This window comes from Pezoporus flaviventris, unplaced genomic scaffold (assembly GCF_033815535.1).
Source record: "Pezoporus flaviventris isolate CSIRO_AGI_PZ_B2104156 unplaced genomic scaffold, CSIRO_AGI_Pfla_v1 ptg000031l, whole genome shotgun sequence".
NCBI classification, from domain to species: domain Eukaryota; kingdom Metazoa; phylum Chordata; class Aves; order Psittaciformes; family Psittacidae; genus Pezoporus; species Pezoporus flaviventris.
Window position 1 is genome coordinate 18,490,742 of NW_026892579.1, and position 22,426 is coordinate 18,513,167.

The 22,426-nt window shown below is 44.9% G+C and overlaps 1 long non-coding RNA gene across 2 annotated transcripts; it reads right to left on the reverse strand.

The window, feature by feature from the left end:
* Positions 1-364: 364 nt before the first annotated feature.
* On the reverse strand, positions 365-18,520 carry LOC133272812 (uncharacterized). 2 transcript variants are annotated; one of them, XR_009744577.1, is made up of 5 exons: positions 18,411-18,520; positions 17,670-17,846; positions 1,112-1,236; positions 941-1,018; positions 365-829 (listed from the first exon to the last, which is right to left on the reverse strand). It is a non-coding gene; the product is annotated as an uncharacterized LOC133272812 (long non-coding RNA). The 2 variants fall into 2 exon arrangements; XR_009744576.1 differs by lacking the exons at positions 17,670-17,846; positions 18,411-18,520 and having other exon boundaries at positions 1,112-4,047.
* Positions 18,521-22,426: the final 3,906 nt, after the last annotated feature.

Here is a 22,426-nt window from a genome sequence, read left to right on the forward strand (position 1 = left end):
TGAGAAGCAAAGTTCTACCATCCCATGGTTGGGGGGAGACCAGCAGGTCACTGCTCTGTCGCTAAGCACTATCACAGGGTACAGGCAGCACAGGAGGCTGCTGGGGCAGTAAACCACATCACTCATAAACCGCAAAGCATGACAGGATGATGTGTCTTGGGGCCATGCTGGAGGGTAAGAAGCAGCTGAATGCTCTGAAGGCATTGCAGTGCTCTGTTGATGCAGAGGTGCTGGTGACACAGGGACTCCTCTGCTGGGAGAGCATCTCTCAGAGCATCGGAGGGTTATAAAAGGGAGAATGAAACAACTTGGATGGCTGCAGGTTGCTGCAGCAAATTAAATATGATGAAACACAGTAGACAGCTTTATATGCTCTATTAACTGTATTAGACCTTCATAGTGGAATAATTTATTGCTGGATTCTGCACATCACAGACGAAGTGCCAAACCTCCTCCAGTTCAGGTCCTTTCCTTGGTGTACAAGCAGGAGTTAGTAGGAGCTGGAAATTTATTCTAGAAACTGTACCAGCAATGTCAGAGGAGCAGCTGTAGCCCTTACTCTTGCTTGTCTTTTGCCATGGTAGCACTGCTGGCATGCTCAGTATGAAATTCCAATCCAAAACAGTGTTGATTTCATGGAGGCTGTCCAGCAAGTCTTCTTCTCAATGAGCATGTGAGAAGTACTCCATGTTTCACATCAGTTTGAGTTTCCTCTCACCTGAAGCAGCGCTGGCTGTGGAGAAGATGACCTCCTGCATACTCACGCTGGTGGAGTCAGCCCACTTCATCCACCGCTGAGAGGTAGCAAACACAGCCCTGGGCTGAGTGCCTGCAGGAGGAAAATGAGGCAATTTAGGGGCGTCCCACTGCAGCCACTGCAAGCAGGAATGTTTGTCCTGCTCCTCAAGCTCCTCTGCATCATGGATGTGCAGGCACTCACCTTTGATGGGTGATTACTCTTGGATGAGCTTGCTAACGGCTCCCGCTATGTCACTGAGGAAACTGATCTTCATGATTCCTGAAAGACCTCATTAACACTGCATTAGAATCCTGATGGCTTTCATTCACTGAATTATTTAATTACTTAAATTTTTTAAACATATGAGAATACCTTCTAAGTCAAACGTGACTTCTTGGTCTTCTATGAGAGGGGCTGACCTTGAGCACGCTTCAGTGGGCTGTTGCAACCTTGCTTTTCTCTTCACAAGCGCTCTCCCTACAGCTCTCAGCCTGTACCTTCAGAAAAAGGTGTTATTGAGGAAAGCAGCATGCTAAGCGGTTTTCTTTTTTGTGATTTATCCAAGTGCCTGTTTGCTCCCACATGCTGTGAGTGGATAATAGCAGTTCTCAATCAAAGTTAAAATTACCAACGCTCTTGTCTGTGGAAAATTTAGTGCAGAAAAGGAAAAAAAAAAGAAGGTTAATGATGCTGCTATACTACTGTTCTTACTATGGCTTCTCTTATCTTCACCCCTGCACCCCTGTGCAGCATTGTCATGTTGACTCGTTATTCCAGACCATCTCTCTGCTGAAACTGTTGCAAGACAACTGTACCTGATACTCTGCTTAAAACTGTGAAACCAGTGTGAAAAAAGCCACGTAAAGAACAGAACCGCGATGTTTTTTCAGACACCATGTACATCCCTCAGTGATACTGACAATTCACAGTAGGCTGTCAGTGATTAGTGCAGAGAATTACACTGTCCTCCTCTTGAATGTGTTTATAGCGGCAAATTTTGCCTACTTATTTCCTCAAAGCTGGAAGCTGTTGAAACTATTTTGCACAAGAAGTTGGAGTAGTCTGGAAATAAATCAAAAAAGAGCAACAACGGCAGCCATTCTTGCTTCAAGTTATTGGCGCTTCAGTGTGTGCCTGCAGCTCCAACATACATAGACAATATACTGTTAAATATCTTTTTCTAATTGTGTTCACCACGGGATCTTTTATAACTTGCAAGTTATGACCACTTTTTAGTTGCAGTCTGTTACAGTCTTCTGTCAGTCTAAAAGGGCAGAGAGTTGATTCATTTCATTTATATATTCTCCCAGTCTTCTACTGACCACATTTAATTTATGGGAACAGTGGAACTAGAAAATGGGACAGAATTAGAATTTCATCTATTCATGTACAAGGTCATTTTCAGTTGAGACAGATGAACTCTGATGGATTACACAGTGTGAAATTATATGCTTCAAATTATATGTATCAAATTATATGATGTAGTGATGGAGTGGTTTGGCCAAGTTCCCATAGACTCCTTATCTGAAAAGGTCTTATACCAGGCATCTGAAACCACTCTTGGGTACTGAATCAAAAGCAGTCTGGTTTGTAGGGATCATCGGCACACGTGGGTCACTGCCTAAATTACTCCATCTGTATGGTGAGAGTAACTCAAATGATTGCTTGTTCGGTAGTCTGGGATCAAGTCACCCTTTGTCAGAGTGTCTGGGCCTCTAACCACACTGAAGCCTTCAGCAGATGGATGAAGTTATCCTTTGGGTGCCTCATGCCCAGGTAGAGCCCCATCAAATACTGCTAGTTCCCTGTGGCCTTTAAAGAATGACCGGCAGAATTTCAAAATTGTTTTTAAGATATAATTCTGCCCAAAGATCGTCCTCCCCTGTATCCCAGATGTCTTCAGTGTGCCCCTTGTATACTCTTCCTGGGCTACATGGAAGCTTTGCTGTCACACTGCCTCCACTTCACAGACATTCAGACACATCCTCTTGATATAGCTCCATACGGAGGCCTACGTTTCAGAGGTCTAATACAAAAGTCTTGGCAGCTGGTGGAAAGATTTCCATTTCCCTCCAAATTCTGGAAGAATAACTCCCAAAGCCCCCAGTTCCAGTTTTCCAAAGACTCCATGTTTGTTGGAGTTTTGCTGCAATATAAACCTAAATTCAGAAGTCGGAAGCACAAGCCTAATGTGAAATATGACAGTAATTCCAGAGGCAGCTGCTGGGGCTGTTCCCATGCTGAAGATGAAACGCGTATCTATTTCCCACTTAATCACCCTTAACAATTGCCTGCATACAGCCAGCATGGGTGAGGACTCAGAGACTAAGCATGCAAGATGCTGTCCTAACAGACACAAGACATGGGTCTTTCCCAGAGACCTTGCAGTGCTGGGTCTGCTTGCCTTAGGAAGGAAAAGGGTAGCTAATTTAATGCACGCATGTGATCAGGCACCCCTAAGACACTTCTTGCCTTAATTATATTTGCACAGGAATAAAAATGAGTAGAAGGAAAGCTCTGCTATTGTCAGCACAGTTTGACATTCCCAGTGCATTAGCACATGAAATGATACAGTGACAGGATAAATAAGACACAGATTACTCTTAACAAGCTTTTACAACAAATGCTAAGATGCTTACATCTCAAAGGTGACCTGTAATTGTTAACCATTTCCAAAAATCACATCAGTAGAAATTAGGGTTACAATACAACTATCACAAATGCTTCAAATAATGAAGTTAAAGTATTCAGTACCACTGACTTCAAACATGCCTTTTCATTTTCAGCTAAGGCCATATGACAAGTAGGCTGGCTGCATGCTAAAGCAGACAGTAGCAAATGTCTCCACAAGGAGCCCTTTGCTTTTGCAGAGGCAGCACAGCTTCCCTGCTGAACCCAACAGTTTTTGGGAGTCCTTCAAAAAACCCAAACTTCGTAACCCTTCTGGAGGCCTTGGAAGCTGAAGCTGTTGTCCAGCTGTGGCAGTCATGCCCTCACTAAGCTTTGTCTCACTGTAAGAACAGAGATTTAATTTTACCCCACTGCACCGCAGTATGTCCCTTGAGCAGGGAGCTGGCAATCTGCCCTGGATGTCTGAATAGCAAGTGCAGGTAGGCATGAAACAGGCCACATCAGGGTACGGTGGTCTGCAAGACAGCTGCCATATCCAGGTGTGCTGCTGGAGGCAATGCACAAAAGTCCCCCTGCATTCAGGACAAGGACTTTAACATCTCGATAGGATTTTAAATAGCTCTTATTGCCCGCCTTGTATTATACCCACCAAAGCCAGTGATTTATTTAATTTAGAACAGCTTTATTCAAAGTTGTTTACCCACACGATATCCCAATCTGGAAGCACAGGAAAGGAGGTCACTTACAGTTTATTTATTTATTTATTTTCTGGTTATTTTCAGCACTCCTCCATTCAAAATAACTTGGAGCTGTGCATAAAGACTGATTATCAAACCTATCTAGGGGATTTAGTCACACAGTTGTACATCTCAATCTCCTTAACCATGTTTCAACAATCTCAAACACATGGTGTTACATTTGAGATGGGATTTTTGGATTATAGATGGTGAAATGGAAGATGGAGAACCAGGGTTAGAAACTAAGCAAAGGTGTGACCTCTGCACAGGGGAACTGCCTGTGATGTTACGCCATGAATGATGGCGTGGAGGAAGGATGTCCTCGGCTTGGGAAAACCACATGGCATCGACTGCACCAAGCTCTATTATACTCCCCAATAATACCGTGCATTAGGACACCTGCCCTAGTATTTTGCACAGAGTATTTTGCACCTGAAGAGTTTGCAGTTTGATAGCTTTGCACCTTTGGAAACAGCCTCAGAAGGGGTGCTCCGCTCAGAAATTGTACAACCTGCAGGAGCTGAGACTCAGAGCTGACATGGTTTCCTGTTAAGCTGAAAGCAGCACAGTGGAGCTGCCCTTTCTCCCCGAGACCCTAGTTTCACAGCTTTGCCAGATTATTTTGACATGTTTCTCCACCCTGAGGATTTTAACTTCACTTGTAATAATACCTCATAGCTTGGAAATAGTGCTCATTTTCTCTGCAGATTCTTGCCCCCCAAAAAGTTGGGGGGGGGGGGAGGGAGGGAGAGAGTTAAAACTAAGTTTAAAAAAAAAAGTTGATTTCCAGACACTTGAGTACTGGAAACTGAAACTGTTCAGGTGCTGAAGTCAATGCAAAGTATCCCCTGACAAGTGTGAGGCCTAAATGCTAAAAATCTCAAGACAGCAAGCCAATGATTTGGAGAGGCCTTCTCTCTCCTGATCGCTGCTGAGAAAGGATGATATTATAGTGAACCTTGTTAAGATGTAATATTCCCAACAGAGAAGAACTGATACTAATGCTAGTGTCAATTGAAGATGTGAAAGGGACCAACTACTTTTTCTGCTAGGAATAACTTTCCATTTTGTCATTACCCGAGCAATCCCATTAACATCAAACATCTGAATCCCAGCTCATCTGCTTAATTTCTGCTGGGAATTGATTGAAATAGCAAAATTAGGCATGCCAGAATTTACAGTAACTGAATTTGATGTCCTTAAATCAGAAGAATTCTGGATGGTCTTTTATAACTCATTTTCAAGGAGCATCCAGGGAGCAGGGTGTCTCACGGTGGGTGCTGGTTTGACCATGCGCTGTTGGGACAGGGAGAGAGGGATCCGACCCCCACACTCTTTCATGGTGGCAGTGAGGAGATGCATGGGGCTAAAACTGGGAGCTCAGAGGAAGGATGGCTCTGCTTGTTAGCAGTAAATTTCTCTCCCCTTCTGCCTCACTGTCATTAGCTCACGACAGGGAGAATGTGCTCTCTCTCCAGCTTCCATACTGCTTCTGCAGAGGTTTCTATTTGGTCCTGGCTCCTAGACTGAAGGAAAGCAGTTAACTACCTCCCCTGAGAGTCTTCGCCTGTTAGCTCTGAAGCTCCAAGAAAAGCGTGTGCTCAGTTTTTTGAGAACATCAAGAGAAAGCATCAGCTAGAAACAGAGTGGATTAGCACATCTACACAACTATTGCAGCTCTGCAGTGTTCCAGTGGTCTTCCCTTACTCTGTGTTAACTCTGCTCAAGTGCTTCTTTACGGTATTGTGCATCTTCCTCAATTTTGTTGCAAAGAACGAGAGAAAAACTGGATGAACAGATTTCAGACAACATGCTACTCTGCCAAAACTCTGCCAAACTATTTAACATTGGCAAAGAGGAAAGAAGTTTAATTGCTGAGAGCTGGGAGGAGGGATATCAAACAACATTTTATTGCTCTCCACAATAACATAGGAGTTTCGGCAGCCTCCTTGAAGAGCATGAATGTGCCACTTACATGATGCTGTAAAAATGCAGAATGCAAATCACAATGGAAATGCCATTCTGGACTTCAGGAGATGTTGTGACCTGGCTCCTCCATGGAGCACAGTTAGCCAGAGCAGTCTGGAAGTGCAGCCTGTGTCTCCTCTTACCCAGAGCTTCCAGGAGCAGTTTCCTCTGGGGATGAGTGGCCCACTGCTATGAACAGTGATCAGGCACCACAGGACTAGGGGAAAATGAGAAAAATCCCATTCAAGGGATACTGGGACAGTTGAAAGCCCCAGCAAAGTCACAGTTCTGGAGAGTGATAAGAAAACAGGAACTGACTGAGATCTTTGCTCTATATGTGGGCAACCTGGAAGGACTCACTGCTCTGAGAAATCTCAAGAGCAGAAGAACAAAAGGGCTGGTCCAACTGAAGTTCACCAGCAGGACTTCTCTCCCAGCCAAACTTAGATCCTTTACTTGGTGTAGTCCCAGAAGCAGTACATATAAGAGCAATGTTCTCTAGTAACTGAAGTAGGAGCCAGTAAAAAAAAACAAACCACAACAAAAAAAAACCCCAAAAAATAGCTGATGCTAAATATTTCCTACATATGAGGATATTAACAGAGTTTGCGGGTGGCAATAGGAGAACAAAGCTCACATTTGATCCCCATCAGCACCAGAAGACAAGGCTTTCTCCTCACCTGGGTTCTATCTGGCACCTGAAATGTCAGGAAAATGCAAGTTTTTTGTAGTCATGGGAAGCATTTATCTTTGCTTGTATGACACTGATTTGGGGAAAGAGTCTACAGGTGAAGGTGTAGGGATCTCTATATGAACAGAAGCATTCCAGTTCTTTCCAAAGGTGCTGGCTACATCCACACACAATTGTGAATTTGGTACAAAGGATAACGAATCTGAGGACAAACGCTGACACAAGTTTAACACTGGAGGGTGACTGGAAGTAGACAACTGTGTCAACATATCTGCCCAAATTTATAAGGGAGAATCAAAAACGTCCTTGAAATGTCTTCAAGGGAAACTTACGCCAAAATGAGCTGTCAAAATCAAAAGTTTGGGGTATCATTTTCTAGCACACCTGAGAGGCATGTAATAGAAATTGAATAGAAATTTTGAGGGACCAAAGGAATTGGGTAGAGACACCATCTTAGAGATCTACTAGCAGTCAATTGTCCAGGGACACCTCTGAAGACAATGTTGGTTCTTCAAGAAGCAATGACTACCTAGATCTCTGTGTGTTGATGCTTCAGAGCAAAAACGCATGGAGCCATCAAGGAAATTTTGGCAATTTAACTCCATCATGTTAGGCATGGGTGGATTGCCAGGCTGCGGCACTTATCAATGGGCATGGCTTGCTGATGATTGTCTTACCATCATCTGGCTTCGCTGTCCAAGGTCTACTTTTACACACATTGTACATTTCAAGCTCCTTTTGGTCCTATGACATCCAATATTTAGTTTTGCTGGTTTGTTGTTTTTTTTTTTTACCTCTATCTGCCAAGAAACATTATAGTATAAGTGAAAATTCAGACTTACCAATTTTCAGAGTGATTTTCAAGATCATGCAGTACTGTTCAGTCTTGTACTGCACACAGATTGAACCATACAAGCAGGATTTCTTGCCTCATGGAACAGCTTAGAGTAGTCTATCTAATATGGCCCAAAATTATATCAGCATTGGTACTGCTGTACTAGATAGTGGAATTATTTAAAAGTTAAAGGATCCACTAAGGTATTTGTTGAATCATCAATGTAAAAACATTACTCTTAAAATAGTAAAAATAAAATTACTTCCATGCTTTGCCTGCTGAAGATAACATTTTAAAAAATATAATTTTATAAGCTACTTCCAGAGAAAATGCATTTTTCTAAAAATAGATTATGGTATCAATAGTATCATGTATTAAACTCACAGAAAAGATACTACACGCACCCAGGGTACCGTTTCTTAAATAACTTTATCTTTTTTCCCTCTTGAATAATGCCCCTTGTGTGCATGGTTAGAAAACAATAGCTTGTTTATGAAATAATGGGCATTTTGATGATAAAAATGGCACCCTCACATTAAAATCGTCACACAGCTCACTGTGTGCTGCTTGCAAGATTCTCGGGTATAAATCTAACCATAAATAAGGACTATTTTACTGTGGCTCTTAACCTCAGGGGAATGTCTTATTAAATATTTTATTAGAATGTGCTATACACTATCAAACAAAGAAGAGATCAAATTAAGCTGTGCTGTAAAAATTGAACCAAAAGATGAGAAAATGCTGGCCTCTGCATTTTTAATCTACTTTTACATTTTACAGTCAAAGTTCAAGCTCCAAAGATTGTACAGTAACAGCTCTATTATTTGCTTCTTGCTGGTGTTCCCATTACATTATTACATGCTCTCTTGCAGCTGGAAGTCCTAGAGCACAACTGCATGGGAAGGAGACCCCTGAGCTCCCCATTCCTATACTGAGCTGCTCATACCTGGGGGCACTTGTAAAGCATAGGAGGAGGATACAACTCGTTACTCACTTTCAGGAAGCTGCTTTAGCCAAGGATGCAAACTCTGTTTTCTCTCCATCACCTGGCTTTGGCTGCTCAGAAACCACTCTGAATCCCTGGGTTTTCCAACCCCCCTCTGATGCCCAGGCAGAAGCACTGGCAAGGGACAGCCAAGGTGGATACAGCCATGGGGAGCAATGAGATGCTTGTCCCCAGGTCACAAGCCTTGCAAAGTGGTATTGAGTGTGAACAAAAGAATATGATGAATGCCATAGTATACTGTCCATGAGGGAAAGCTACAGAATATGATGAATGCCATAGTACACTGTCCATGAGGGAAAGCTACAGGATCACCTTCAGTGTGACACAGCCTGGATTTCAGATGCAGGGTATGAAAAAGCTCTGTCACATCTGAATAGGTTGGGAAAGAGCCTGCACTTAGCTCTAGGCTCATTTGCTGAATTTCCCAAACTATGAAGGGAACAGAATAATAGCATTTTCCCCTAGAAAATTCCTTCAGCAACCAGAAAATAAAAAAAAAAAAAAAGGGATTAAGAAAAGCTACACTCCTTAATAAGGTGTGGAAGACACTTCAGTAATGTTTTCTCTCCTATCTGATAATATATTAATAATTAATTTTATGCTCTCAATAGTTCCCAGGTATCTATTGGCTGTGGTGGGCATCTACAGTGCCTAAGGGATGCAGACAAAACCCCAAAGCACATGAAGCAAATTTGTCTAGAAACCAGGGACCCTCATGAGTTTTTTCTTCAAATATACTACTGTGATCGGTCCAAGTCCTTACTTCTCCCATGAACCTCGTATCCAGGCTTATCTGTACTCTAGATTTAAGTTTTCCTGGTAATGCAAAACATTACCTCAGTATGAGCCTCGAGCTCAGCTCCCTGCTTGAGCTTGGCGGCCCCTATGGCTTGGCCAGGGCGTTCTCACCTATTCTCACTTTTCTTTTGGCTGCTTTTCAGCAGCAATGGCAGGGTTCTCTGCTAGCACTTACTAACAGGAGCAGTTAACAGAAATGGTGCGATTATAGGTTTCCAAACACCCATGAACTGCTTTTTGACAGAAAGCTAAGAAAGTTAGTAATAACACCAGCAGTAAATCCCAGCCACAGATCCAACTTGCCTCAAAGCAACCTGTGCCTAAACTCCTTGTATGTGGCTGATCTGGTTTTCTTTATGATCTGGTTTTCCCACCTGTGTGACATATGGTAAGTATTTCCCCCCCCCCCCCCCCCCCTTTTTTTTCCCCCTTAATCCAAGCGTTTGGAAATAGTTTTTCTATTATCAAATACTCAGGAAAATAAAAAACGTTTTACGCTTTTTAGCATGCATTTCCTTTTAAGCTTAGTATGTTAAATCATAAGCTAGAGCCAATAAACAACAGTTACAGAAAAACGGTATTTTGACACTAAATATTGTATTCTTTTCAAAGAGACAATTGGATAACACTAAGTGGCAAATGCCATTTAATATGAGAAGATTTCAAAGCAGATTTGGCACTTCTGTTGTTAACGGAAGACTTCTCCCTCTTTCACAGACACTTCCGTATCTACTACGGAGAAAAGAAAGTCTTGTGTTTGCCTCAAACTCTTCAGGACAGACTGTGAAAATCCAAGAGGTTAAATGCAGGGCTTGTTTTACCTCTTTAATAATGGTAAGAAAAATTGCATGGAGAAGATTCCCCAGTTTCTGGTTCCAAACTTCTCCACAAGTGGGAGCAATTAGGATTGTAGTACCCGCCCATAGACAGAACACAGCATTTTGGACTCCCCCAGATCCCATTGAAGCTCAGCCAAGCTGTGCAGTCCAACCGTGGGAGACCTAACACTGGGCTCCAAGCAAATTGCAATGACTTTCAATAACTACTTCTTGTACTAGAATAATAGAGTCATAGAATAATTTCCTATTTATTCTTTTTCTTTGGTTTGTTTTGTTCTTCATTGTAAGAGGGGCGCTTGTTTTGTGTTCATGCATTACCTGACACAGCTGGAAAACATTCACAGAAGGAGATCACAAGTTTCCTAATTGCAAAAGGCTCAAACAGCTACTAGCAAATAGACCTCCCCCTCCCTGTGTCTCATGCTTTTTCAAGGACCCATGGGAGAATGCAAATATGAACAAGATGATCGCTGTTCTTCAGAGGAACACTGTGTGTTTTAATACCCCTGAAAGCTCTCCCAAGACTCAGCAAGCACACACTGCGTGAAATGCAGCCCAGAGAAATGCTTACACGTGTACAGCAGGAAAGTGCAATTGTAACGCAGGTGAGTGCTCTACCTGTACCAACCCCATATACATAATTTGTCAAATTATACAGGATTTTCAGATCTGTGTTTCAGTCCAGAGACAAAACCCAGTGATGACCTGGGCTTTTAATTCAAGAAGATAATGACCGATTTGACTTTTAGCTGTCTCTAACAGCATGGAATTCACACTCACACTGTGCAACGCAGCTTGATCAAATATTTACACCTGTGTAAGACTGCTTGGCTGGTCTGTGCTAGCCTATGAAACGTAACAGCTACAAAGTCATTACCCTCAGCAAAAAGAGAGGTGGATACTTGACTTTCACAACTCCAGGAAACTTGAATCGCACAGAAAATCATCTGAGCAGCCACACAGCAACAGCTATCACAGTGAGCAGCATCAGAAAGCTGGGTGCATGGACATATCCAGCTGGACAACTTCACTCCAGCAGGAGCAAGCAAGTGCTGCTCTGGCCCTCAGAAGTTTGGCAGAATCAGTTGGAAAATATCTAGTAAAAGTATGTGTGACCCATTTCAGACCTCACTCAATTTCCAAATCGTGTGCTAACTACTGAACCTAACCTACTTCAGCAGTGAGAAGCACTTTGTTAGTTCAGTGCTATTAATGAGGTGACTGGGTAAATGGATCAAAATTAAGTTATTTTTTATTATTTTATTACGACCGTATGAATGTGTGAATCGTGCCTGTGTGTTACCATCGCTCATTCCCATGACCAGATCTCAGTGGGCAGCCAACTTTGGTTTAGCACCCTTGGATATTTTGGGACATGAAGTTAAACCACAGCACGGATGCAAGTTTGCTAAGCCCCAAGTATTTCCTCTCATGTGAAACTTCACACATACGAGAAATGCTGCTACTCAAAAGTATTACTGCAAGAACATGGTGATGTTAATGGGAAGCTGTCCATTTCAAAACTAAGATATTACCTATTTGACTGGCAGTCACTGCATGTTTGCAATTCAGGAAGACATAGTTACAGCTCAATTGTCTACAAAACTCTAGAAGAAAATATAAAGATTTTCATCAACAAAATACTTGAAGCAAGGTACAGAACATTCAATCCTGTGAAACACAAAATAGTGGAATTATCCTGGCAATTTCCATGCAATCTCTAAGTCAGTGCTTTCAGGCATGGAACAATTCCACATAAAGGATCCCTGATGAAACAAGATCATAAATCCTTCCCAAATAGTATTTTTCAATTTATGTGCTTGGTTTCAAATTCTTCTCCTACAGGAAAGACACACAGAGACAGAAGCAGCACAGGACCCAACCCACGAAGCACAGTCCAAAAGAGTGTTTTGCTGTGTAGGCCCCCATTTAAAAGCTCCTACTAGTTTGAAATGGGTATTCAAATGGGTATTTCAAAATAAAAACTAAAAGGAAAAAGAGAAACAGCAGGGCAGGTAGCAATTGTTCCCCAGGGTAGCAAATAGCCTGGTCTGCTTGATTGAAAAAAAAAAAAGGTAAATCAGAGCCAATAATACCTTAATCGAAAAAACCTATCTAATTTAGCCTGTGGAGAGAAGTATGTTAATCTGCAAGTAAATAAATGTGTAGGTTGTTTGCTATATAAATATCTTTGTTTCTATTGCTGCCTGTGCTATAAATGTAAAACAAAATCTACTTTCCAAACAGATTAAAAAGGGTGGATGTGGAGCTGGTGAGTGCATCTGGGCCCTGGACAAAGTGGAAAACAGATGCTGTCACAGCACAGGTAGCTGCAAAAACACCCAGAGGCATAAAGAGGATATCTGGAAGGATGAGAAAGAACCAAGGGCTCATGGGGCCTGCAATGGGACTAGTGCTGTTTGACCGGGGGAACTGGATAGGTGCTGCTCCTCTCCTCTGAAAGGCTCTGCCAAAGAGATGACACTTCACCTGCAAAGCTTGTTCAGAGGGGGATCCTTCCTGGCCTTCCGTGACTTCTGGCTCTTAAATGAGCACAAACTTGTAAATCAGCTATCAGCATAATTAGGAGCTGTCAGCACGATACCCCTCCAGGACATTCAAACCTGGGAAGTCTTGCAGCCAGAAAAAAGATAGCTCTGCAAGGGCGATGCTGGAGGTCTCAGTACAGCCTGTTGTTACCCTCCAAGCTGAAGCCACAGTGTTTGCCTAGAAGCGTGAAGGAGAAGGGCTTCCAGTGGTAACAACCTATTGGCAATAATGGGGACTATTATTTAAAAGCTAGCCATTTCCTAGCTTTTAAATCATAGCTGGCAAGCTTCTGTTATTGTATCACTGTGTCTTTCTGAGAATACTGCAGAAATTGAACAATGGCTCTACCATGGATGGAGGTGCTACCAAAACCTCCTTTTTTAGGTTCCCAGATGGACCCCTGTAAGGATATGGGTGATCCTCAGAGGCCATTTTGCTATGAGCTGGTGAAACAAACCTAAATCTTCATCATTTGCCTGCTCCTGGTGGAGATGTCCCTTTGTGCCTTCCTGCAAGAGTGGGACTGGGGAGAGAAAGGCTGCACTCCATGGTCCCTTTGGGAAGTGCCAAGCAATGGGCTTATGGGTGACAGAGAAGGAAACTTTGGCAGTGGGGAGTTGTGCCCAGAGCAGAGACAGAAGTGGACATGTGCCCTGGCCCCAGCAGTGGGGTGAGGAAGAGCTTTCCCTGCAGGTCCAGTGACAGCAGGCAGGCTCTGCGCAGCCCAAGAAGCCGACAGCTGGCTGAAAGGATCCAGCCAGCAAAGGCAACAGAGGAGTAACTAGCATTCAGAAGCTCCAGGCAGCAGCCACAGCCTTGGTGACTGCCTTGTGTAAACCTAAGCCTCATCCTTCAGTGGGTAGCCATAATTTCAGCATTTTGGCTCCCATTCTGATTTGATGGAACAGAGATGAAAACGGTAGTTCTGTGTGAGCAGGGCAGCCACATGTTGGGGCTGATCAGCGTGTTTCTTGGATTTCTAAATAATTCACAGCCACAAACAGTTCTGCCCAACCCGACTTTACTGCCTATGGGACTAAGGAAAAAATATCCCCTTCTAGAAGGAGCCCCTTGTTAGAAAAGCACTTGTGCAAAGTCCTGCCAGAGGCCAGGATGCCTTTCAACACCATGTGATTCTTTTGTAGGTATCTCCTTGCAGTAGTACAGCCACTACTGTGAATGTGACCAAGCCTTAGAAACTTTCCTAGTGGGAAGTTTCTCAGGAGTCCAGCACTGTGGTTGCACGGCAGCTCGAGCCCATGCTGGCTCACAGGGATAACTCCCTTCCTCTTGGAGCACACTCTTACAGATCTTCAGGCTATTAGCATGTTCTGCTTCACTTCACTTTTCAGGTTAAAGAACCCAATTAATCTCCTTCAGACAATACTTTCAAACCCTTTCCTGCACTCTCACCAGGCAGCTGACACAGAATGGACACATCATGGACACATTCTGTGTGGCAAAGTCCTCCAGTCAGGACCTCACCAATGCTGAGCTGCAGAACCAAGTCCCTCCATGTGTTTTGTAGGGTGCAGTCCTCCTTGTGCAGCCCTGTGAGCACAGAACTGCCTTTTTTTTTCTGTGGAAGTGCTACCAGGGAAGCTGCTTCCCATGCTATATTTGTGGAGCAGATTATTCTCAGCTCAGCATGATGCTTCCTGCTTGGCCTTCCTGAACCCACGTGTGCAGATCACATCTCCATTTCACCTCAGTTGTATTGAAATTCTGACCTCACGTGCACCTGCTGAAATTCCCATCACAATGCCCTCCACAGACCCCATATTTATTACTGCCAGGACAGTCAAGAGCACCAAATTAGCACCAAATAAAAAGGTTCAGAAGGGGTAATCTGCCAGATGTTTGCAGAAGTAAGTCCTTGGGTAGCTGGTGAACTTTACGCAGATCAAACATGTTGAATTTATAAGGGCTGCTCATGAACAGCCATATTTACATGCTTGAGTGTGTGGAGAATAGATGCTGGCCTTTTTAATATACTGGTCACCTTATTAGGGAGAATCAGAATGATATTTTCAGTCAAGCTCTGCTAGGGATTAGTTTGGCAGACTTAATATAATTAGATGGAGATGACTTTGGCCCAAGTGACCGTTTTCTTTACCATGGTGTTTTCCCAGTGTTTGTCTAATGACTCTTTAAATAGATTTGAACTGATTTAAGGCTTTTCTCACTCTTTGCTTTGAGATATTTTTCTCTTTTTAATATCAAAGGCTACTCTGTGTCCCAGAAGAGATCTTCACATCTTAAACATATAACTCTTCTAGGGAGGTTATGTTAAATCCAAACCCCTCAGTCAGGAGAGGTGCTACTGCCAGGTTCCCCTTCTACATAATCCTGTGATTGCCAGCAAGGGGCAACTGGATTTCAGTAGAAATACCAGAATCAGAGAAACATGAGATTTAAAGCTGGTATCCACTACCTTTAGGTGGCCACTTGGTGAAGCTGGTGGGTTTTAAAGGAAAAGAAAAAGAACAGCAAAGCTTCAAAGCACATCAACAACAGGCTAAAGCTCAGGGGTCCTAAACCAACACCATCTCTGCCTGAATGCTCCTGAAGCTGCTATTTAACACAAGCAAAAGTGCATCTTGACGTTTCTTGGAAGTCTTAAAACAGGCATGTTCATCTGCTTCCTGAAAAGAAAGGGAAGACACCCGAGGATACAGATGATTTCAGTATGCAAAGGACTTTGCCAGCAGAGGAAAACCAGGGAGCAGTTAAGTACAATTTTCTCTAATTTTGTGGGAATCAAAGAGTACCTTACAGAAAAATCAAGCCATTTAGAAATAAATGCCACTCTTTGGACATCTTAATGTTACCATATTCTCTTTGTTTTTAATGCTGAAAAGTGCTCTGGTTCCATCTATGGTTTTGGTGCTTGTGAATGAACTGCAGATCATAGCTTTACCAAATAAGAGGTTCTGCATTTGGTTGTCTTTTAAAATAGGACAGATCATGCAAGAGCTGCACTCCCGAGTCCCAAAGTTTGAAATGACTGGAATGCAAAGATAGTCTGAAACCAGCCCATGGGCACGGAGGGCTCCTAGCTCTTACGAGGGTGTGACCTGCATTTCAAGACAGAGACAAGAACACTCGCTCCATACCTACAGATCTCATAAAAATCACAGGAAATACTGACAGCACTTGTGATTTTCCTAACTTTCTGTGCAGGGGGCTGGCAATGCTGCTCAGGCCACAATTTTCCTAGTTCAGTCCGTCCTGAACTTTTGAATGAGCATGATTCAGATGGCTGGATGCTTCTCAGAGCAGTACTTAAGCCCTGGTTTGGGGAAGCAGAGGAGAACATTTGCCTTCAGTTTTGTCTTCAGCTGCTGAGCAATTCCACTGAAGCTCATAGCACCTAAGCCCTCACTTGAGTCCAACAAGCACTTTGCTGGGTTGAAGCTGTACTTCCATATTTCCCTATAGGAAAGTAGAGCACTTCTTGGACCATTGGAGTTGCAGATTTGGTGAGGATGGTTTAACTTAGAAGCCCAGTTTTTTGACTGCATGATAGCACACCAATTCCAGCTTTGTTCTTTTGAAACTGAAAATTTCAGGAGCTTTTCAACAAGGTTGCCAGCCACTAGGGTATACATAAATGCAGATGGAACACCCTATGCTTTGCTCATTATTTAAAGGCAGTGTGGACCCAAATCATGTACTTTGAGTGTAAGGTTGGTTATAAACAATAAAAGGTAGCCCTGCTCTCTGCCCACCATCTCTGCCTACACACACATATATTGAAGGAATCCCCAAACTGTGGCCAGTGAAGGGTCTCCATTCCACCAGATGCACATTTTGGAACATAGGGACTAACAGGTAGATGGACAGCCCAACAGCTTTATTCCATGCCCCCAGAGGTCCAGTCCTGAAGTGAGAAGCAAATCTACCTTGTACAGTGCCTAGAGTAACTATTTTCACACTCCGTGCATCATTTCACCATTAAGCCCCATCCAGGTGCAGGAAAGCAGAAGGCAGAACCTCACTGGAAAAAGGGTGAGGCACTTTACAGGCGACCCTCCACAGCGGGGATGTCCCAGCAGCCGGGGAGAGCCCCTCGCTTACCGGGACCCCCATAAGCCGCGCTCGGAGGGATGCCCGCCGGCAGCCGAGCTTCCCATCATCACCGCAACCGGCGCCGGGAGCCCCGCAGCCCACAAGGGCCCCTCTGGGAGCCAACGGGAACCGCCTCAAGCTCACGGAGGAAACTCATGAGTAACTACAACGGCTGCAACCTGCTGCTTGCCCGCCTATCCGGGAGCGGGTTTCCCCCTTACAGCTCATCCCTTCGGGGCAGCAGCTGGGGATGCCAGCCAAGGTAGCCGCCGCCGTCCCCCAGGGACACCCGCACGGCTCTGCTCTCCTTTCACCGCCCCGAGCACACTCACCTGCGCTCCGGCCACAGGGTCTTCTGCTGCCTCCTGGGCGGGGATCGCTGTCTCGGTGACAGCGGGAGGCCGGACAGAGCCCCGCTACCTTCCTACAGAGCGGCATCGCCAAGTGCCGCGCTGCCCCCCGGCAGTGGGATTTATCGGCGGCAGCGGGGCGGGGAGGGAAGAACACGACACACACCGCGCTGAGCCTCTTCGGGGCGCGCCGCGCCTGTGGGCAGCGCTGCTGCCTTCCCGCCCCCTGGGCGGGGGGAGCCGGGCGAGATTGCACCAGCCCTGCCCAGCCACGAGGCACCGGGTGCGGAGCGCCGTCCCGCTGCTGCAGGTGCTCAGAAGCGCTGGGGATGTGCGGGGGCTGTACCCGTGCGGCAGGGGCTGTCCTCCTGGCGGGGCGGCGGGTGGCAGCAACCCTGCGTGGGGATGGGTCAACCCGGGCTCTGGTGTAGCTCAGATCGGAGAGGACTGGAACCTGCTGGTCTCGGCTTCCGGGACTCTGGGAGCCGGGTGGGCTCGCTCGGGGCTTGCTCTCTCCTCGCAGCCTGTCCCCAAGCACCGGTGCTGGAGGGGGGCTCCCGATCAGGCGGGTGTGTAGGGAGAGCCGTGAGGGGCTGCGAGCTTGTGATGTAGTTGTAAGGCTGCATCCATGCTGGATGAAAACACAGGGGTGAAAGTCGCTCTGTTTTGCATTGTATATCCTGTACAGAGTGGTATACACCCTATGAAAGTATCATACAGAGAGCCTAGGTGCCATCAATGCCTCAAAATCAAGTAGATTTTCCCTCTGAGAATGACGTGATTTGTACTAGTAGTGCCCATTTTGTCAAATTGAATTTTGATGCTGTATTTTCTGCCAACATAGATAGGATGGAAGCTTCCCCACGTACCATACAATGTGGATAGAAATGCAACAGGAGAGTCTTAAAAGGTTTCTGCTTTTCTAAGGAAGGATGGGTGCATGAGATGCAAGAAAAATGCGAAGAACAGAAATAAAAGAACCTCTGCTTTGTCTAAGGAAGTTGTTTCTAATCAGAAATCATGTTATTTTGCACAGATTTAAAAGCTTTGGGAGATTTTGTGGCGTGTTGCTGGTTGAAAAATCCCTTCACTGAGTCTCCTGCTTTACCAAAGAAACAGAGAAAAGAAAGAGATCTTCTGTCCTGATGCCTTCTGGTGATATATATCCAGTCCTTCCCTACCATACTGCAGCTACAGGTAAAACAAACTTCCAGGAGCAAGAGGTGACTGTGTCAATCACATATACACGGAGAGCCCTTCATCCCAGGCACCTGGCAACAGAAATACAGATATGAAAAAGGAAAGCAGTATTATGCAAATATTAAGCATGGAAGGGAGGATTTAAACTGAGACAATAGGCTCCTAATGAAAGGCACAAACATCAGTCACTCACAGCTGAATGAGTACACATTGATTGGAAGCTGGGTGGAGTGACAGCCCAGAAAGCTTCACGTTAAGTCAATTAAATCCAATTATTCTTAAGATTTTTTTTTAATAATTAAATTAATTTCACACGACTATGAAAGGAGCTGAAATGACGCCAAAATCTGTTCTTGTGACAGGCTACAGAGGCAGGATTAGTCAGTAATTCTGGCACCAGGCTGGTGCTCAAGAGAGCTGGGTTTAGGGTTTTGTGTCTTATCTGCCCAGCTCTGGGTAGTGATAAAAGGACTCTTCATTCCCAAAGTGGTGCTGGGGACAAGTACTCAGCTTGTATGGTAGGGAGGTATCCCCATAGCTGGACCATCTCTTACAGTATGCCAGCAATGCTCCCCAGACCTGGGTATGCTTGTAGATGGATGATGCATGTTGATTTGCTTCCTTTGAGACAGTCACATATGTCTTGCCATGAAAAGGAACATGCCTTTCAGACAAGATTTCATGTGCCTCTGGGCATGTGTGCACGCATTCTCTCAGTCTGCCACCCTTCCATTGCAGCAGAACTGCGGATGCAGGAGGGAAGACAGTGTGAGGCGATCTGGTTGTGGGCTTATCACAGCCTCCCTTACTTTGGTTCTGGATCATTCAGATATAGCTGGCCATACTGAGCCATGCTGCTTTGGGCAGGAAAAATCCAGCAGAGGATTGTTGTCTGATTGTTACCTGCACACATTTCTTCTTCTCTCTCTTTAATGAATTGCCCTTCTCCTTTCCCAATCCCCTCTTTGCATTCAGCTTGCTGCTTCCTTCCTAGAAAGTCGTTGGATATATCACCAGGTACATCTCTGCAGAGATAGAAGAAGCCAGAGTGCCTGTCAACAGCATACTCTGTAACACTCTCCCTCTGTCTGAGGGCTGCCTGCTCAAATGCTAATGCACTGCATGTGGGATTCATCTGCCTTTAGCTTTTGACATTATAAGTTAATAATCTGAGTGCAAGCTCATCACCTAAGGCTCTCTGTGTAGTTGATGGAGAGAAATAGACACCTCCAGAAGGCAACTCATCTCATCCATCTTAGGCATCTATGTGAGGATGAAATAAATTGTCCTTTGGAGGTGCCCATTTCTCTCTACTGAGTCTGAAAGAAGCCCAGGGTGACCTGTTTTGATGAAGTTGATTAATGCTTAGATATGTACAGTGGGGTGAAAAGAATCTCGCTTCAGTAATTCTGATAGTCATGACCTAGTGGAGATTGAAAACCTCTCGAGACTTTTCTGCATATCCTATAAAACCTAACTAGGGGCAAATCTGAGCTGCTTTTCTGTTTTCTGGCAGATAATAGCAGTGCTGATAAGTCAGGTTAATCCCAGTGAGGCAGGATGATGCTAGTCTAGGAAGGGAAACGTTCAAGCAAGTTCCAGAGGTGCTATTTTGCTACAGCCTGCTCCCACCCACCTACCTGTCTCTTCACCATGGCTGGGTGATGAGAAACAGGTGACTCCAGATCTGTTCTTACTTGCACCAAAACGGGTTGTTCTTCAGCATCAATGTCCAGCTGGAGACCAGTAACGAGAGGTGTCCCTCAGGGATCAGTGTTGGGACCGGTCTTATTCAACACCTTTGTCACTGACATGGACAGTGGGATTGAGTGCGCCCTCAGCAAGTTTGCCGATGACACCAAGCTGTGTGGTTCAGTTGATACGCTGGAGGGAAGAAATGCCATCCAGAGGGACCTTGACACACTTGTGAGGTGGGCACATGCCAACCTCATGAAGTTTAACCATGCAAGGTCCTACACGTGGGTCGGAGCAATCCCAGGCACAGCCACAGGTTGGGCAGAGAAGAGATTCAGAGCAGCCTTGTGGAGAAGCACTTGGGGGTGTTGGTTGATGAGAAGATGAACATAAGCAGGCAGTGTGCGCTCGCAGCCCAGAAAGCCAACTGTACCCTGGGCTGCATCAAAAGGAGCATGACCAGCAGATCGAAGGAGGTGATCCTGCCCCTCTACTCTGGTCTTGTGAGACCTCACCTGGAGTATTGTGTGCAGTTCTGGTGTCCTCAGCATAAAAAGGACATGGAACTGTTGGAACAAGTCCAGAGAAGGGCCACGAGGATGATCAGGGGACTGGAGCACCTCCCATATGAAGACAGGCTGAGAAAGTTGGGGCTGTTCAGCCCGGAGAAGAGAAGGCTGCGTGGAGACCTCATAGCAGCCTTCCAGTATCTGAAGGGGGCCTTTAAGGATGCTGGGGAGGGACTCTCCACTAGGGACTGTAGTGATAGGACAAGCAGTAATGGATTAAAACTTAAACAGGGGAAGTTTAGATTGGATATAAGGAGGAAGTTCTTTACTGTGAGGGTGGTGAGGCACTGGAATGGGTTGCCCAAGGAAGCTGTGAATTCTCCATCCCTGGTGGTATTCAAGGCCAGGCTGGACAGAGCCTTGGGTGACATGGTTTAGCATGAGGTGTCCCTGCCTATGGCAGGGGGGTTGGAATTTGATGATCTTAAGGTCCTTTCCAACCCTCACTATTCTATGATTCAAAACCTATTTTAAGGGCTCTTGCAACTTTCTCTGAAGCACCTTGTGCTGGCTGTGATGAGATGCTGTAGAAGGTACTCACCAGACTCCTTTCTCTTGAAGCTGCCCCTTTCCTGAGCTCTGGATGCCACCCTGTTAGGTTCCTAAGGAGATAATAATTTTGCCGTTTATGAAAAAGTGATCTATTGTGCTGTCAGTGTCCAGTAGTCTGCTGTATGGCAATTGCTCCTCATAAGCAACTAAACAAAACAGCATCCTCATTTTACTTGGATTAACTTCTGCAGTTAAGAGTTGACAGATGATACCAAATATACCAATGTAAATACTGTGTACTTTTATGTTTGAGCTTCTCAGGCTTATGTTTTCCATGGGTGGTCCCTGGCCATAAGTATTTCTGGGACTGTGAAGTATAAACAGATGCTACTTCTGCAGGGAAAAATAGAGCTGCCCTTTAAAAAAATGCTGTTCTAATGAAAGCTGCTGAAATTCAAACCTTGGCAGGATCTTATTCCTCAGCAACGAGGAGGCAATTGGTCATTACTTTGCTTTTGGTCTGTGGTTCTTTATTCACCTGTCACTACCTGCAGCCTCAGATGCCTCGAAGCTGTGGTGTGCTGCCCAGTGCTGTCAGTGCTGTCTTGCTTCAAATGGAGCAACCACAGCGTCAGCTCAGCAGTAAAGGGCTGTCAGGGAGCGCTGCCCGGAAGGCACAGCCCTAACATGCTCACATCTGGCAGGCAAAGTGTTAATGCTTGTGGCACGGTACAGGCAGAGCGCCTTCTGGCTGTGCTAAGCTGGGGCAAAGCCTGTTTGTGACATGTATTTTTGTACAGTGATGAAAATCAGTATGTATTAGCTTATGTGTGTACCCGTCTCTGGGTGTTTTCTGTCCATGGCTACCAGTGACACTGGTAAATGCTCGGCAAATGTCACCCTTACTCCATCATTTACTCTTGGTTATTTTGCAGGTTTGTTTATCTTGTAGCATCTCCCCAACCTCAGCAGCTCATTCTTTTGACAGCAGTTTATTTACTTCTCAAGGCTTATATGGGGTCTGCTTTGGTTAATGCTTTTGCAAAGTCTTAATATTATATATCCCTATCAATGCTCCACCAAAGCTCATATTTGTAAGTCTTTGGACTTGATTACAGCCAACCTGGTTGTACTGTGCTCTACAGCATACAAGCTTCAACTCCCCTGAATTTCACCTGCCGAGATGTGGTTTCTACAAGGCGTCTGTCACATCCTACCTCACCCCAGCTTCAATGGGGCAATTGTACTGTAGTGC